The sequence below is a fragment of the Chamaea fasciata genome, unplaced genomic scaffold, assembly GCF_029207755.1.
Source record: "Chamaea fasciata isolate MVZ Bird 193981 ecotype frontalis unplaced genomic scaffold, bChaFas1.0.hap1 SCAF_16, whole genome shotgun sequence".
Taxonomy (NCBI): domain Eukaryota; kingdom Metazoa; phylum Chordata; class Aves; order Passeriformes; family Sylviidae; genus Chamaea; species Chamaea fasciata.
The window spans coordinates 1,400,861-1,417,227 of record NW_027094101.1 but is presented as its reverse complement, the minus strand read 5'-3'; the positions used below and the strand labels follow the sequence as shown (position 1 = coordinate 1,417,227).

At 42.6% G+C, this 16,367-nt stretch overlaps 1 protein-coding gene across 3 annotated transcripts in view; it reads left to right on the top strand.

The window, feature by feature from the left end:
- Window positions 1-11,701: 11,701 nt before the first annotated feature.
- MRTFB (myocardin related transcription factor B) overlaps window positions 11,702-16,367 on the top strand; it is a 65,590-nt gene continuing 60,924 nt past the window's right edge. For 2 of the 3 annotated variants that reach the window (XM_066198187.1, XM_066198184.1), the window contains exons 1-2: window positions 11,702-11,743; window positions 14,763-14,807. The gene's annotated coding sequence lies outside the window, so the exon portion shown is untranslated. Of the gene's footprint in view, window positions 11,744-14,762; window positions 14,808-15,662; window positions 15,756-16,367 lie in introns of those variants that run through there. The other variant, XM_066198185.1, reaches the window with a different exon arrangement.

Genomic DNA, 16,367 nt, shown 5'->3' with positions numbered 1-16,367 from the left:
GAGCCGTGGGCAGGAGGTACTGACTGTGCTCCCAGGTGGGAGAGGCCTGTGTCCTGAAACCCCTTGTCCCTGAAATAACAGAGCCAAAGGTTCTGCCTGAATACACAACACAGGGTTGGGTCAACGATGAAAATCCTCTCTTTGATCAACACTCGTGGAATTTGTACGTCTTGTTGTTGCTGATGTTTAAATTTGTGCTTTTTTATTAAAAACAAACAAAAAAACAAACAAACAAACACAGACCCCCCCTGCCTTCAGTTTGGGTGTCTCAGCTTCTTCCTTATCCCCAAGCCAAGACTTCATGTTCCCTGGTCCCTCAGGGGGTGAAGCCCCCCTGTGTGGGGTTCACATGCCATCGAATTGCCACGTTGCTCCTTTCTGCAGCTTCTCCCGGGCTTCGATCGCTGCCATTTCTTCTGGAATAACCACACAACCTCTAAGGAGCAAATGCAGCTTGTTTTGGCAAATCTGTTGAGCACAGGGTAGATGAAGCCGCAGCCCCTGTGTTTAGGTTACCTGGTTGCTCTTCCTGCTCATGGGGACACTTGCAGCTTCGAGCTGCAGCTGCAGAAAGAGGCTTTGCTGACAGTGTTGTCACTGCAGTGCCTAAGCAAAGCAAACCTTACCTGCAAAATTCCTTTTTCTGCATGAACACGTTAAGTGGAGCTTTTCTTCTGGCAGCCAGATAGATTGCTTTCAAGACTTAAATGTAAGCTCATTGGCCAGAAATCCACAGTTTATAAAGTATGGAGCTATGCTGTTAAAAACAGCGACTCTTTTGGAAAGTGGAAAAATTTAAGTGTGAGGATTGTTGTGATTGTGGTTTCTCATTTGCAGAGTGATAGTATAACCACAAATAACTTAATTTTTAAGAATTAAAATATTTGTCTCTAAAGCTTTCCTTAGTCAGGATTCCAGTTCTGACTGTAGAATAGAATCCAAAAGCAAACATCTGCCCCCCCAAAAAAATAAATTATTAAATGGATACATTACTTATATGCCAAACAACATAAAGAAATGTAACTGAGTGTCATTAAAGGAACTTGTCCTGTTTCCAGTATTTCAGGCTCCATGAGCTGGGTTTACAGTCCTTTCCTAAGGACCATTTTAGGATAAAGTTCTCCTTAGCCCTTACTCCAAGATAACCTAAATTAAATTAATATTCAGTTGATCTGTTTTGTAAAATATGTGATTTTAAGAAATGTCAATAGGGTCAGGAACCAGAAAGTTCAGAAGCCATCGCTCCAGCATTTTGTAATACTTTGTCTTTATAACTTATTTTGTATGTTCTTTCTTTGTGTAATAGCAAGAATTTTGGCTATTTGCAGAAATAAACCCTTTGATGTGCTTTGTATGAAGTCTTTAATGTCTTGTTAACTGTTAGGTACCTTCTTGCACTGAAAATACACTTGCCAGTAGTATATGCACTTTCTTAATTTTCATGTTTCGATAAGGTTGTACAAGGAAATACTCAAGTGTTCCAAAGTTTCAGTGCCATTTTTTATTTTGAGTACAAAATGTTAGGAGCTTATCTCCCAGGCTTTTCAATATCAAATGGCCTTTTTTTTTTTCCTTGAGTTTTGATCTGTATTTTGAAAACTTCTCCTCAAAAAAATTAAAGGGAAGAAATATCCCGAGTCACAGTCTAGAAAACAGGGGAGAGCTGTTAAATAGCTTGGCTAGCCAAGCCTTAGCTGAGAGATGAATTCTTACTGAAGTTAGCGAGGGTAACCAGGGCTGCTTCACTGCTATGGTGATTTGCTGTCTAAACAGAAGATGTTGCTGCAATATATCAAAAGGGGCCTGTGTAGGTACTAATTTTAGTGTCTTTTTTTTTTTAAAGCATGGCAAAATGACCTTAATCCACAACTGCTATAAAGCAGTCTTCCTAGGAATATTTAATCAGGTCTAAGTGGATACCGTTTTCTCAGCTTGCATTTTACCCTAGTTCTGTCTGGGAGAGCTTCCCTCTATAAATAAAAGTTTTCATTTCTAGGGTCCTCACTTCCTCATTGTTTCTTCTCTTTCCTTTTCACTTTGATCATCTCTCTCAAAGAGCAGGAGCCTGGAGTTATTAAACAGCTGACATTGCTGCCAAGCTGGTGTTATTAGTCAGCAGTGCAATCTCATTCTTGCACTCTCAGCTTCTTCCTCAGCTCTCAGAATGCCACTTGGACCATTCTTATTTTTATTCTTTCTTGTTTAGGGAAACGCAGCAGCTGTGTGGCAAAAGCTTGTTGAACTGACTTGCCTTTTTTAATGTAACCTTTCTCATATAAGTTCAGATCACAATCCATAAGCAAAACCCCCACATGAGATGCTAAGGTTTATCATGAGCTATGCTCAGAGTTTCAGAATCCATTAGCTGGGACTACTGATGAAAGGATTTTAACCAGGAGCCAGAGAGGAAATTTATAATTTTGAGGGTAGAATTTTCAGAGTCGCTACTAAATCTATCACATTGGTACAATAAATTTAGAAGGGTTTCATTTTAAAATCATCATTCATATCTTTAGCTTCATTTTGATACATAGTTCCATGAATTCAAATTTCATCCACCCGAACTCAGAAAACTTGGAATTTTACATAATTGAATTAACAAGAAGAGAAACAAATTCCCACCTGTGAATTCAGTGCAACAGTTCTGGTTTCTGTCTCCTTCGTGGCTATTACCTGCTGTCCACAGAAACATGCTAACCTTCAACTTTCAAGCACATACAAGACCATCTCCCAAGCCCAGGAGTTTTCCCAGTGAAATTGGCACATGAAGCCTAAACTTGACGAGGCTGCATTTCAGCCCTTCTAAAAATAGGCAGCACAGTTCTAATTTGAGCTCTTTGCGTCGAGCCCGGCAGTTCCGTGGGGATACACAGTGGGACACGTGCATTATCCCTCCTCTGCACATCCTCCTGGGTGAATGGAATGTCCCAGCAATGTCCCAGCTGGGCAGCTGCCGTGGAGATCTGTGTGTCCTGTACTCGCAGCATCACTAACACTGAATTAAGTAACATTTTACAGTTTCTTCATCACTTTTTTTCCTGTGAAAATGCAAATTCTTGTGAATTTACATGATTCTCAAATTCTCTACTCAACTTTGATCTTTCTTCTATTTTTCCTCTGGAATTTTCTGATGTATTTCTTTCTCACATCCCTTATCCTAACCATGACTGTCTGTATTCTTGTCCTGTTGTTTCCCTTCAAGAATGCTGCTGAAGTATTGTAGCAATTTGTGATGTCTGTTGAGCACAAATAACACTGAATTCTTTGCAAGACTGGCTGCACTGGAGCCTTGTTCCAGTACTTATTATCCAAGGGCTTACATTAAAAAAGCATGGTACTTTGTTTTCATTTTGGTCCCAGACTTGAGGCGTGTCACACTTGGAAAGCTGACACTCAGAGAAAAGAAAACGGCAGGTTGGCTGTTCTTGCAACGTTAAATTCTCAGTTTTGTCTTGGATTTCTTTTTAAACAGATTAAAAGCAGTCCAAATAAAAGATACAATAAAATCATAATCAGTTGATTTTATAAATTTTTCCCACCCTGGCAAAGTTTCAAAGTATTTTTTATGTATCACAAAATTCTTGGAATCTTATGCATAGATAGCAGAAGTTGCAAATTTTCTTGTGGCATTTATATCCCACGACCATTTTTACATATTGCGGTACTACAACTGGCAAGTCCTCAAGATCCTGCAAAAACTCTTATTCCATGCTTAAGCATTTACATTAGGATGTGGGAGATCAGTAAAAGCAAAAATATTAACTGCGTGTCTTCCACTTTTGTCCATTTTTCCTTCTTGAAATCCCCCTCTCTAACAGTTCCCATTGTCAAAATACACTTTGTTTTTGCATCATCTTAAATTTCTGAATGTAAAGTGTTGGAAAGAACAATGATCTTTAAAACCAACATATATTTGTGTTAAACTATCACGTGATTCTAACTTCTGAAGTCTCTGGAAGGCTCTTGTTTCGTTTGTTACAGATGCATTTGGAAATCCATCAATCCACTTTCTCTACAGCTTACACATCGTCTTTCCAGCACTTGCAATGTGACAGCAAGGGGAGCAGACCCTCCGAACAAAAGCTGGCCAGGACGAAAATGTTTGAATCAGCTGCAACAATAGCACAACAGCAAAATCTAGAGATCCTTCAAGAAAAGTCCTGCCCATACTAAATATGAAAAAACACCTAAAATCTTCAAGACATGTGCTGTGCAAATCTTGGTGCGTGAGGTACTGTCTATGCAGACAGTCAGATAACGATGATGTCTCAGCCCAGCTTTGAACTGCAGGAATAAACCTGCTGTACTATGGTTCCTGTAACTATTATAGTTAAGTTGCTGTTCTCTTAAGCATTTGCATCATGCTGCACATCACTAGCTGACAGAAGTCATAACCAAGTTTTTCTTTTTCACGTTAATATTTACTCGACAGAAGGTCTGGGTCACATACTAAGTTACCTGAGTTCTTTTCTGCAAAGTGCTATTGGTATTAAAATGTAGAGATTTGGGGGTTTTTAGTCAGCCCCACCAGCTCCTTAGGGATCTCTAACATTTTTCTATTGGCTCAAATAACTCCTGTGTCGTTACCCAAACGGAGGAATTTTGACTGGTGCCCACCAGGAATGTCTGAATTTCCTTGGGCCGTGAGCAGCCTCAGCCTGTGCAGTCCCACATCAGCACGTGCACACACACACGCCCATCCCTGGGTCTATATTTAAAACTGTTTGTTTAATTGGTGGAGTGCACCAAGAATAAATAATGAGCTAATTCTGAAGATCATTCCCAGAACAGCCAGCTCGGGTTTTTTTGCTGCAAGTCAGAACTCTCTCCTGTCCTTTTTCTAGGTTTCCTGGACTTTGGTGCTTTTAATGGCTTCATTATCTGAAGGTGAGCAGCTTTATCTAAATGCAGTTGTAGGAAGAGTACAATATTTCAAGCATGAAGCGCTCTGCACATGAATGAGGTTTTGCAGTGTTTGTTTACTGAATGGAAAAATAGTTAAAAGTTCAAATTCTAAAATTGGATCATGGATTCCAACCAGATTGGAGATGAAGTTTCTTGTTTCTTCCATTAAAAAAAAAAAAAGAGAGAGAGAGAGAGAGAAAGAAATAAAAAGAGGTCACTTAAGGAATACTACCAGCAGAGTTTTCCCAATGTTGTACAGACCTTCTTTACCTTCCTTGATAACAGTTAAAAACCAGGAACTTAACTACAAATTTTATCTCAGAAAAGGAGGATTTAAAAACACTGAAACAGATACAGTAATTCCTTTTTCAAAATTTTCGTTAACTTTTTAGCTGTAGCAGGTTATAAAGGTTTGATAATAATTTTTTAAAAATCATCCTTCTCTTGTATTTTGCTGTGTTCTAATTCACCAGCAGTGTCCAGGGGTCTCTGTGTCTCTGCACAGGCAGAGAGATGAGCTACAAAGTGACATACAGAGTTCACAGTGCAGTGAAATGACTCTCCAGTAACAGAACAGGCTTGCTCATGGACTTGAAGATTAATAATATTAATACAGCAATTGTCCTCTTTAATGACTGTGGACATAACTGGATCACATTGAATTTGACTTACTGTGGTTGAAGGAATACAAGCTTTAGTCAAATCCCAGCCAGACCCTTTGAGAAGAGTACTTATATTATTTTATAACCTCTGCTAGGTTATAAAATAAATAACTTAATTCTGTCATGCACTCGCTGTTGCATTCATTTTATCTCACAAATGGAGCCAGAAAAACTAAAGGCAAAGGGTTATGCCCAAGCTGATAAAGCAAGTCCGTGATGAAGTGTGAAACTGAAACTCACCACTGACTCATAGGTCAGTTTAAACCTTAAAATCTTATCTTTCATGTATTTCCAAATGCTTTTTCAGCCCTCATATGCTGATGCTTATTACCAGTTTCAGATGAAATCTTTATTTCAGTAGGAGTGTAGTGATACACTGAAGCTTCTCTTGATTCCTAGCACTGAGGCACCGATTCATCCTGTCACATGCAAAAACATTCTGCCACCTCCAGTACAGCTTTGGGACCAAATCAAACACCTGTCCCATGGCACGAGCTCACCTAAAAACCTGTCCTGAAGCCAGTTGAATCTCACCTTCTGGCCTGTGCCTAACTACCCAGTAAGACAGGAAAGCTGGGGATTAGGTAGTAGCATGGAGTCAAGAACCAAGAAGTTGCTGTTTGCTGCTACAGTTTTTCAGTTCAAATCCTTCTTCTAAGAGTGGGTTTTAAATACTCAAGTGTACCAAGAAATTCAAGCTGGCAGGCAGGACCCAGTTCAGACCTGGAAAATCTGGATTTCTGAGCAACTGTAATTAGCTTGACCCTTATTTTCAGGGTCATGCTGCTTAAACTGGCAGATATCAAAATAGGCTGAGGGCCAAATCAGTTATGATCTGGTTTTATTTATCTAAGTCTCATACAGACCTAATTTGCTATTTTGTGTTAAGAAATAATAAGTAGAAAGGATTATGAACACATGTTTGGCATAGAGAGGAAAAGAGAATGCGGCCATAACTTCAATTTTGGAACGTCTTACTTCATCATAAGCTTAAGTTTCAAAGCTGACACGGGGATTTTGGTACATAATGCCTCATTTTCAGCTAATTGCATCTTAACTGAACATTGAAACCTTCAATTTGGAGGCTCAAATTAGAAGCTATATGATGGTAGTTTTACCCCAGTTCTCTGTAGATGCCAACTAAAGGATCTGGGCATCTGATGAAGTCTTTAAGTGTGGTTTTATTAAGTAATAAGCATTATCAATATATGGTGACAGCTTTTACAAAACAAAACTACTTATAGTCTGCTGTTTTATCCCTAATCAATATCTTGAATAATTCACCCTGAAGTTTTCTCAGCAGTCTATGTAGAGAAAACCAGTACCCTTCCTTCAAAGTGCTTTGCTTTTCAGCTAAATAAAAAACAAACAAACAAAATGTAACTGTTCTAGGTAATTCCCATGCTACGTTGTGTAAAAACTGCATTTGAAAAGTTGAAGTTCCCCCAGGCACAAGTAAAAACAAACCTGGTGGCATATACCAGTTAAATATGAATGCAAATCACTGCTTCCTTAACTATTTATGTAAATTAATCTTGCAGTTGGGTGTGAGATGTTTATAGTTTAAGGCTACCGAGCTGATTGATGACTTGGTCAACACAAGCCTTGGTTCACAGGGAAGGCATCCGCAGGTAAATAAATCAAACCCTACTTGTCAATTTATGGGATTGTATTTATACTTTTACCCTAGCATGCTGAATGATGGCAGCGCACGTGGATCAAGTGGGGGCTTTACAGCCCCGCAAATGCCACAGTCTGCCAATTTCATTTGCAATACTATACAATCAATTTTTCAATCTGGGTAATTTCCTAAGGAAATCAAACTTAGAAAAGACACCCTGTGCTTTTTTAAGTCTGAAAAAGACACATAATGTCAAAGTGCTGGAGAACAAGGTGTGAGAATTTGCAGAGGAGTTGCACCAAGGGTTGGTGGTGAATGGTGCTGATGGAGAGAGATGTGTGTGCTGAGTGACACAGCCGTCCACAGAAACTCTTCAGTCCGTGGTGCCCATCCTTCCTTCCTTCCTTCCTTCCTTCCTTCCTCCCCAGACACCTCTGGGCCCTGTTCCCTGGGGATCAGTAGGCACTGTGGACAGCACAGTGGGACGGAGAACTGGTGAGGCCCGAGCCAGAGCTCTGCAGCAGAATCACCGCAGCCAGTGTGAGAACGGCGATGACAAAACTGGGTCACATGCCTGAGCCATCTCACAGTCCTCATCCCAAGGAACAAGCAGAACGGGGGCATGAAAAGGACGGGACTTAAAAGGTAGAATGAACGTGCATAATTAATTTTCAGGGACTCCAAGACGATGTGATCACCTTCAGATTTTCCCCATCTGTTGCTAAGCAGCATTCTTAAATCACAAGCTTTGCCTTACAAAATGAACAGCAGTCTCTTCACATTTTGCTATTTTTCCATTTTGCACTGTTCTCTTGCCAAGCTCGCATTATAACTATATTTCAAAATGCTTTAAAAACAAAGAGGAGCACTAAGATATCTGAGATCTTTGGAAAAAGGTTTCAGTTACTACCTGGGACAAGTTTCTCTAAAGAATACAAAGACATTATGGCAGAGATAAGGTCAGCCTAATGTTTCTGTAACATGGTTGTTTCAATATCATAATGATTTATATTGCTTATTTAACCTATTAATTTAACCTGTAAGCTGGTGACAGGTTTTCTCTTTTTTTATTCCTTTTTTTTTTCCTTTTTTTCCTTTTTTTGTTCTTAGCTGTAATGCTGATAAATGTTGCCTTTTCCTCTTGCAATTTCCTTGTCAAATAAGAACTGGTTCTGTGGTTTACACTAAAAGTCCATCTAGTTCAGCGTGTTCCCTTGAAGAGCAGCCACAACAGGATACTTCACAAAGACATTCCTGTCCTTTGATCTCCATTGAACTCAAGGAGTTGTTCCCCTGTGAGAGAACCACCCCTTGTTAACTACGCTGCCATTTTGTAACTAGAGTGTTTAAAGCTTCTACAAATGTAAAAAAAAACACTGTATCAACAACTCGTTCACTTCCCACTAACTTACAGCTCTTTGGAGAAAGCTCTGTGGGGAAAGTAGTTATTTCTTCCTCGTATAACGTGGTTTGTCAATCTTTTGATCTCGGGCCTTTAAGGAATCTATTGAAACATAATTATGACAAATTATATGACTCTAGGAGAAGCTGCAGTAGTTCTTGCCCTAGTTTCAAAGTAGCTTGCTCAACGGTAAGCCAGCTGCACTACTCTTCTGTAATCCTGCAAGTTAAGTGGCAAAATTGTGGTCTTTACTCAATGAATTTTATCTAGAAATTTAAGACCCCATTGAATATGTAGTTGACACTACTACAGAAGATATGATTGTATGTTTTAAATAATGATTTGTCTTTATTAACAAATCTAAACAGTGTTTGCATCTCTAAAATAATCAGATTCTTTATATAAAGTCTGTTCTAGAACTGGAAAGCATAGGTAATTTCTGAATAATTCCTGAAAGACGTTTGCATTGTTTCATTAAGCAAACAATCCTTCCCTAAAGTATACAGCTTACAATTGCATTATTAAACACATATTCAGTATAAATCACAACAAATACTTTTATTTGTGCATTAATTGGGATATTAAAAGGTTGATATTTTGTCATTTATCTGCTTTTCATGTTCAGCAGTTTCTAACATCGGGAAAGCAAGCGTGGAAAGGTGTGAAAGCAAGAGAGGGAGAGCTGGGTCCATCCTTTCACTGCAGAGCAATGCATTGCTCTGGCAGCTTCAACCACTGTACCACTGCTTCTTATCCTCATCCTGTTATAAAAAAAGGGAATATAGAATCCATTGTTATTCTTGGAGGCATATGCCAAGGGCTCTTGTTGAACTGTTCTGTAAGAAGAAGGAAATGTTGTACATGTCCATGCCCAAGACAGGAAAGGTGGTGCTCAAAAGTCAAGAACAATTGTGTGGAGCTGGACAACTTCCATAGAGTGATTTTATGGAAGAAACTGGTTCCAAGTAGTTATTTGCTGCTTTAAATGTGTCTTTTCCTTTGACTCCTATCACCTCGTGGTTTCATAGAGCACAAATGCCTTCAAGAAATGAGCACCATCTATGTTTAAGGTCAAACCCTTTAACACACCTTTGTCTCAGGTATCTTTTTTTCCAGGCTTTTCAAGTTCTGTAGTATTCTTTAGCAAGGAATACTCCATGAGTTCTGCAACATGAACCACGTCTATACCCTTCTAATCAATGAATGGGCAATGCCCATTAATGCAGCCAATTAATTGGAACAACTAGAATTATCTCGGCTGCATTGTTACATCAAAGAAATCTACACCTATTGCACAATGCTCTTGTACATTGTTGTTTTTAGTTTGCTTCTGGAATTGGATAAAATCTGATTAGCTGACTGTAACGTAGTGAAATATAAGAGAAATTTACCCTGCTTTACAAAGTTTAACAACAAAAAAAATAACCTTCCAATCCATCTAAAACAATTTGAACAATTAATTCTTGAAATGTCAAAGCATTCATTTTGTAGTGAAGTGTATTGGAATGTTGTCTTAAAATCATAAGGAATTAAAAACTGACTCTTTTTTTTTGTGCCTGCGGTATCTCTGCTGAACAAGTGCACTGAAAAAACTCTTTTGGAGCAGGGAACCATATTTTGCTTGGTCAACATGTAGCGTAAGCTCGATGCAGCCTCTTCGCAAGCTCCTAGACATCAGCAAGTTTCAAATAATAAAAAAGCTGCATTAGACTATTGCACCAAGTGGCAGCTTAGTCCTCAAACTGTGAGCTAAAAAAAAAAAAAAAACAAACAACAAAAAACCAACCCAAAAGCAGGGTTGCATAATACCTGATGCAGTATGTACTTACAGAACAGGACTGGCTCAGAATTAGTAAAAGTCAATTTGTTAGATATTTGCTGTGAGCAGTGTTGCACAATATGTGCAATAAATTACTGTGTGCATGCATGATCATATTCCGATCACAGAGTAAGTGCCGGTGTTCTCTATTGCACATTCTCAAGTGTAAATCATCAGGTTTCCTAAACTTCTTTGAAGAATGCTTTTTCCCTCGTGACTGGTTTGATGTTGAATCAAGTCCAGCCACCTCAGGCACTGACGGCTAAGCCTGAAGGTGAAATACACGGTATGAGTCCCATCTTGTTGGTGAATGCTTGCACAGCCAACATTTGAAGTCATACCCAATCCACCGGCTTCGAACTCCGAATCCGTGTGACCGCAGCACCCCGAGGAGAGCGCTGAGGGTCCGAGCGCTGCTCGCTGGCCTCAGCCCCCGCCCGCCCCGGGACAACGCCCCGGGCACGGCTCGGTCCGGCGCCGCCGCCACTGCCCGGTGCCCCGGGGAGCGCGGGCCGCTGCGGGCCAAGGCACGGCTGTGAGGGACGGGGCAGCGAGCCCAGAGAACCTTCCGAAACACCTGCCCCAGGAACGGTATGGCCGGCGGGACCGGGGTAAGCCATTGTCCCGTTCTTGGCGCTGGTGAGGGCGCAGCTTGGGTGCTGCGCGCAGCTCTGCACCCCTCAGAGCCCAGGAAGGACACTGAGGTGCTGGAGTGTGTCCGGAGAAAGGCAACAAAGCTTGGGAAGGGTCTGAGGCACAATTCCCACGAGGAGCAGATGAGGGGGCTCAGCCCGGAGAAGAGTAGGCTCAGAGGGGACCTTATTGCTCTCCCGAAAGGAGGTTGCAGTGGCAGGGGTCGAATTCTTCACCCAGCGGCAACGACAGGACGCGAGTACACAGTCTTAAACTGCGCCAGTGGAGACTTAGGGTGGACGCAGGAGGAATTTCTTTCAGAAGGGGTGATTAGACATTGGAACGGGCTGCCCGGGGAGGTGGTGGAGTCACCGTCCCCGGAGGCGTTCAAGGACAGGCTGGACGCGGCCCTTAGCGCCACGGTCTGGCTGACACGGCGCTGTCCGGGCCCAGGTAGGACTCGCTGACCTCCGAGCTCCTTTCCGACCTCAGCGGCTCAGCGACCCCGTCCCGGCCGCCCTCCGCCTCCCCCTCTGAGGGCGCGAGTTCCCGGATGTGCCGCCCCGCCTCCCGCACGTGCGCGGCGCCGGCGCGCGCGGCTCCCCCGCCCCCGCCCGCGGGCCAACCGCCGGGGCGCGCGCCCGGGGGAGGGCGGTCCCGGGCCAGAGCTCGCGAGAGGAACATGGCGGCGGCGGGCCGGGGTGAGCGGGCAGCGCGGGCGGGGGGCGCGGGGCCGCCTCACGGGGTCCGCGCCTCACGGGGTCCGCGCCTCACGGGGCGGCCGCGGTGCCGCGCGCGGGAACGGGCCGGGCCGGGCCGGGCCGCGCCGCCGAGCGGGAGCGGCACCAACGGCAGCCGTCGCCGCCCGGCCCTGGGGTGGGCTGCGCGCCGCCCCGCCCGCAGAGCCGTCTGAAGGAGGTTGAGGCGGGTGGGAGTGCCGAGAGCGGCGGCCGCCGCCCCTCCGCCGGCGGCTGGCAGGGTCCCCGCGAGGCCGCAGCCGGGGACACGGGAGGGGCGGCCCCCGGCCCCGCCGGGCCGCTGCGGGCCCCGAGCAGGTGGAGGTGCCGGTGCCCGCAGCGGCCCGGCCGCCGCCGGATGTGTCCCGTGTTGCTATGTGCTAGAAAGGAGCACTCGCCCCCGGGGCGGTGCGGGCCCGCGGGCAGCAGGGCGGCGCTGCGGGCGCGGCCCCGAGCCCGCGGGCGCTGAGAGGGGAGCGCCTCCCCCGGGCGCCGCGCACGGGAGACCCGAGCCCGCCGTGGCCGCAGTCGTGCGGCTGCAGCGGAGCTCCCTGGGCTTTGAGAAGAGCTGTTAACGGCTTCGGCTCGCTTTCTGCGACATGCGTGCATTTAGATGGCACTTGTTTAATCCATTTTAGCGTGGTCAGGCGCTGGAATTAGTTGCCCTAGAAGGTGGTGGAGTCACCATCCGCAAGGCGTTTGAAAGAGTGGATGTGGCGCTGGGTGATGTGGTTTAGGCGGTTCAGTGGCGGTGCTGGTGTGATGGTTGGACTGGACGATATTAAAGGTTTCTTCCAAGGCCGATGATTCCACGATTCCAGGATCAGCTTTGTATCCCCAGCACCTGTATGCACAGATCCACATGGTGGGTGCAGGTCACTTGGCTGACGCTTGCGGCAGTGACATTCTCTGGGACGCGGGGAGCCAGGTGGAGAGCTGTGCTGCCGTGCCCGGCCTTTCTGCCAGCGAATACATTTGCCTTTGTTCCATTTACGTGGGTTCTGTATTTGTGTGCTAGTGTGCAGTGCAGAAAACTGCTGTTGGTCGGTCTCAATGCAGTCGAGAGATACCAGGACTTCTGCCTGCCGCAGGCATTTAGCTGAAATAAAGACTGCGGGATTTAAAGGGGATAACTTGTTTAGCTATGAAATAAATATCAGGAAAAACATCTTTTTTGAATGTTTTGAAAACACCTCCATGAAATCTGGTATGTCTGGAATACTTAAAGCTTAACATCACTCACCTTTTAAGAAAAAAAAGCCAAGCTTACCCTGTCCTGTGAGTGCAGCATGTTCTGAAGTTGTTGTTTATGGGAAGGTGTTCACGCTTTTTCCTCGTGCTGCATCTTTTCCTTTATGAGAAAAAAATTGCCCAGGTTTTGAATTAATTGAGGTTATAAAGCTCTCAACAAAAGCACAGCTAGCATTTCATAGAATTATTCTCTTAATGTGTGACATTTTATCTTGTTCCTTCCTGAAGTTTTCTTTCCTGTGCAATTACTTAGGGCAGATGTGACTTTGTGGTATAACTTGCATTTAAAACTTGACAAGATTGCTGTCTGGTAATGACATCAGTTGTTAAGCAAATAAAAACATCTGGAAGCTGAAGATCCTTAGTACATTATTGGGAGTGCAGTACATCTTTCAGGATGTGGCAGTATTTGGAGAAGTGTAGGAAACTGAACTTAATGATGCAAATGAGTTTTTAGAAGCAGTCATACGATAACCTGGAAATCACCTTAATGTTTGCCTTTTCTATTTGTCAGATTCTGTTGAATGAGGTATTATAAAACAGCTTTAATAGCGAGGGTTATTACATAGATATTCAGACAAATTTAGTGGTTTATATGCATAAAGTACTTTAAAAATTGGAACTTTTCCTTGTTAGCCTAGCAACGAAATTAGGTGATTGATGACCCAATGGATTAATGTAATATTGGATAGGGAATATACTTAGTTGAGGTTTGGGGTTTTTAAACAGCAGATTACTGATGAAGTGATTATTGGAAGGAAGAGGGAATATATTTTATCAGAGGCCATTTATTTTTGTGGGCCTTTTTGGCATTTCCGTCTTGTAACTTCTTCCTCTTGTGTGTTTTGCTTTGGTTTTCTACATGTTCAGCTTTTAACCTCTGTCACTCATATGTACAGAAACCATAACATCAGCTTTAGCCTTTAAAAGAATTAAAAATAATCTGTTAGGATTCATTTCTGGGATCCAAAGTAAAATTGTGTGGCTGAGCAATGTCAGGGACATTTTAAGTCTGGTTCAAAGCCAAAACTGGAAAACCCCCTTAGTGTTACTGTATGAAACAGCATTTGATAAATGCCAGACTTTAAAATAACTGATTTTTTAAAGTTTTCTAAATACAGTGTGCAGTAGGTTTCTATGAACTTAATCAAATGTGTCTGCATATGTATATACGTACACACATTTTAATATTCTAATAAATGAAATGGTGATATTGTCACTAACCAAGTCCATTTGAGTTGGTGACATAGCGAAAAGAAAATCTGGGTGTGAACAGTTTCCTTTTCTTTTTTTTTTTTTTTTTTTGGTAAACATTCCATTGTATTGGGATCTATGGGAAAGGAAAATATATTTCTTTTGTATAATTAGCACTTCCAGGTGTGAAGACTTGAAAGAACTAGGGCTGGCTTTGTGTATTGCAGTTGAGTTAAAAGGAGCAGATGATGCTGTTCTTGCCAGAGGTAATTGGAAAGACAAATCTTGTCTTAGAATTTGAGCAGGAATGTGAAAGGTGCTGAAAGATGCACACAGTCTATCGAAATCACTTTACTCTCAGGATTTTAACCTAACAACACACTTGAACATCTGAAAACTGCAGAAACTGAGAAGGCTGAACTAGTATTCTTAAGGCTTTGATTTCTCAGGTAGAACAAAGTATGTAACTTTTAAAATAAAGAATCCTTGAGACATCTTTGTGATTTTTGTTTTTCCTTTTTACTTTCCAACCAACCAGGAATGTGCTGAAACTGATACTCTAGAAGGGTGCTAGAGATACAAGGTAAGTGCTGTATTTTAAAAAATTCAAAGTTTTTAAAAATCAGTTCTTTTAATAAAGCTGCTGTCCTATTGTTTTAGTGAGCAGCGTATCCTTTCAGTTGTGCTGGCTTTATAATCCTGTTAAAATGGAAGGCTTTCCAAGAGATCTGTTCCTATACAAACAGAAATTTGGTTATGTGTAGTATTTGTGTTGCATGAACTTAAGAGCAAGTTACTGTGATTTTATGCTTTGGCCTTTGATATGAGTGGGTTTTAATCACCTCTTGAGATTATGACTTAAATACTCTTGTGTTGATTAAACAATATTTTCTCCTCTTAAAGGACTGTCACAAGCCTTCACAGATGTTAGACGTTTTCCAAATGTCAATAGTTTTGATATTAGAACTTTGGCCTGTAGAGCATTTTGTTTATTTTTAACAGTTTTTCTGCAGTTGACTCAGGCTTGTACCAGCACAGCACCTCCAGAGGGACTCCAGACCCCGTGTGGTTTGGTTAAATCAATCCGGTTAGAGATGAGGAGAATCCCCTCTCCAAGGGAGGAACCAGGGGTGTTTAAAGGCTGCTGATGGTGCTGTGTCAGGAGGTGTTAGGAAAGGAAGTCAAGCAACAAGGAAGTGGGTTATGTTGACTAACACATTCTCAGGAATGGAACTGTGTGCTTCTGGTGGTTAGCTGGTCCCTAAATGGTGAAAATGCTGATCCTGCCCTTCCCTCCTCATCTTCTGTGTGGGAAAAAGAGGGTGGGACAGGTTGCCTGATTTTCAGGATAACCAAGACAGAGCATCAAGCTTAAAGCCTCTGATAGTTTCCACTGAGGCCTCCTAGATGAACCGGAGCATTGGTTGCACCTCTACAGAAAAAGCAGACACTGCACACGACTCTCATGGCTAAGAGCTGGTCCAGAGACTGGAAGAACAAGATGTACAGAACTGCATTTACACAGAAGGGGGTATGTATCTGTAGCACTGATGTATTCCAACAAACCCCAGAACTGTGTCAGGCAAAAAATCCCAACTAGAAACACTTAAAGGTAGGGGAGCTTCCCCTAACCTGAAGGCAAGGTGTATTTAGGGTTGTGTGCAGGCTCTGTGAAGAGCAGGTTTGATTATAGAGTTGGCAAACCAGTTCACTTTGTGTCCTCCTTAGTAAATCTGCAACCTTTGATTCTTACTGTGACTAAATCTGCTGCGTTTTTACAAACAACTGAAATGAAGAGTATTTGCACTTGATAGCTGTGAATGTTTCATGTTTGCTTCTTCAAATGAAATTAGTCTGTGCTGTGCTGCGGACAGGGAACCAATTCCTGGCATTGTTTTTCAACCTTTTTAGCACCTGAAGTCCAAGAGCCAAAATTGCCCAGTGTTAGTTACAGAATACAACCTTTTTCAACCCTTCCTTCTGTGGCAAAGATTGATGTCTACCGCAAAAATCTTCCATATCCTGAAACTCCAAAGCAAATGCACATTACAGAATTTATTGAAGTGTTCAGATTACTGTTATTAAATCCAGATGTTAATGTAACAGTTTTGCACTTGTGCAATAAACTGGATCTCTGTGATTG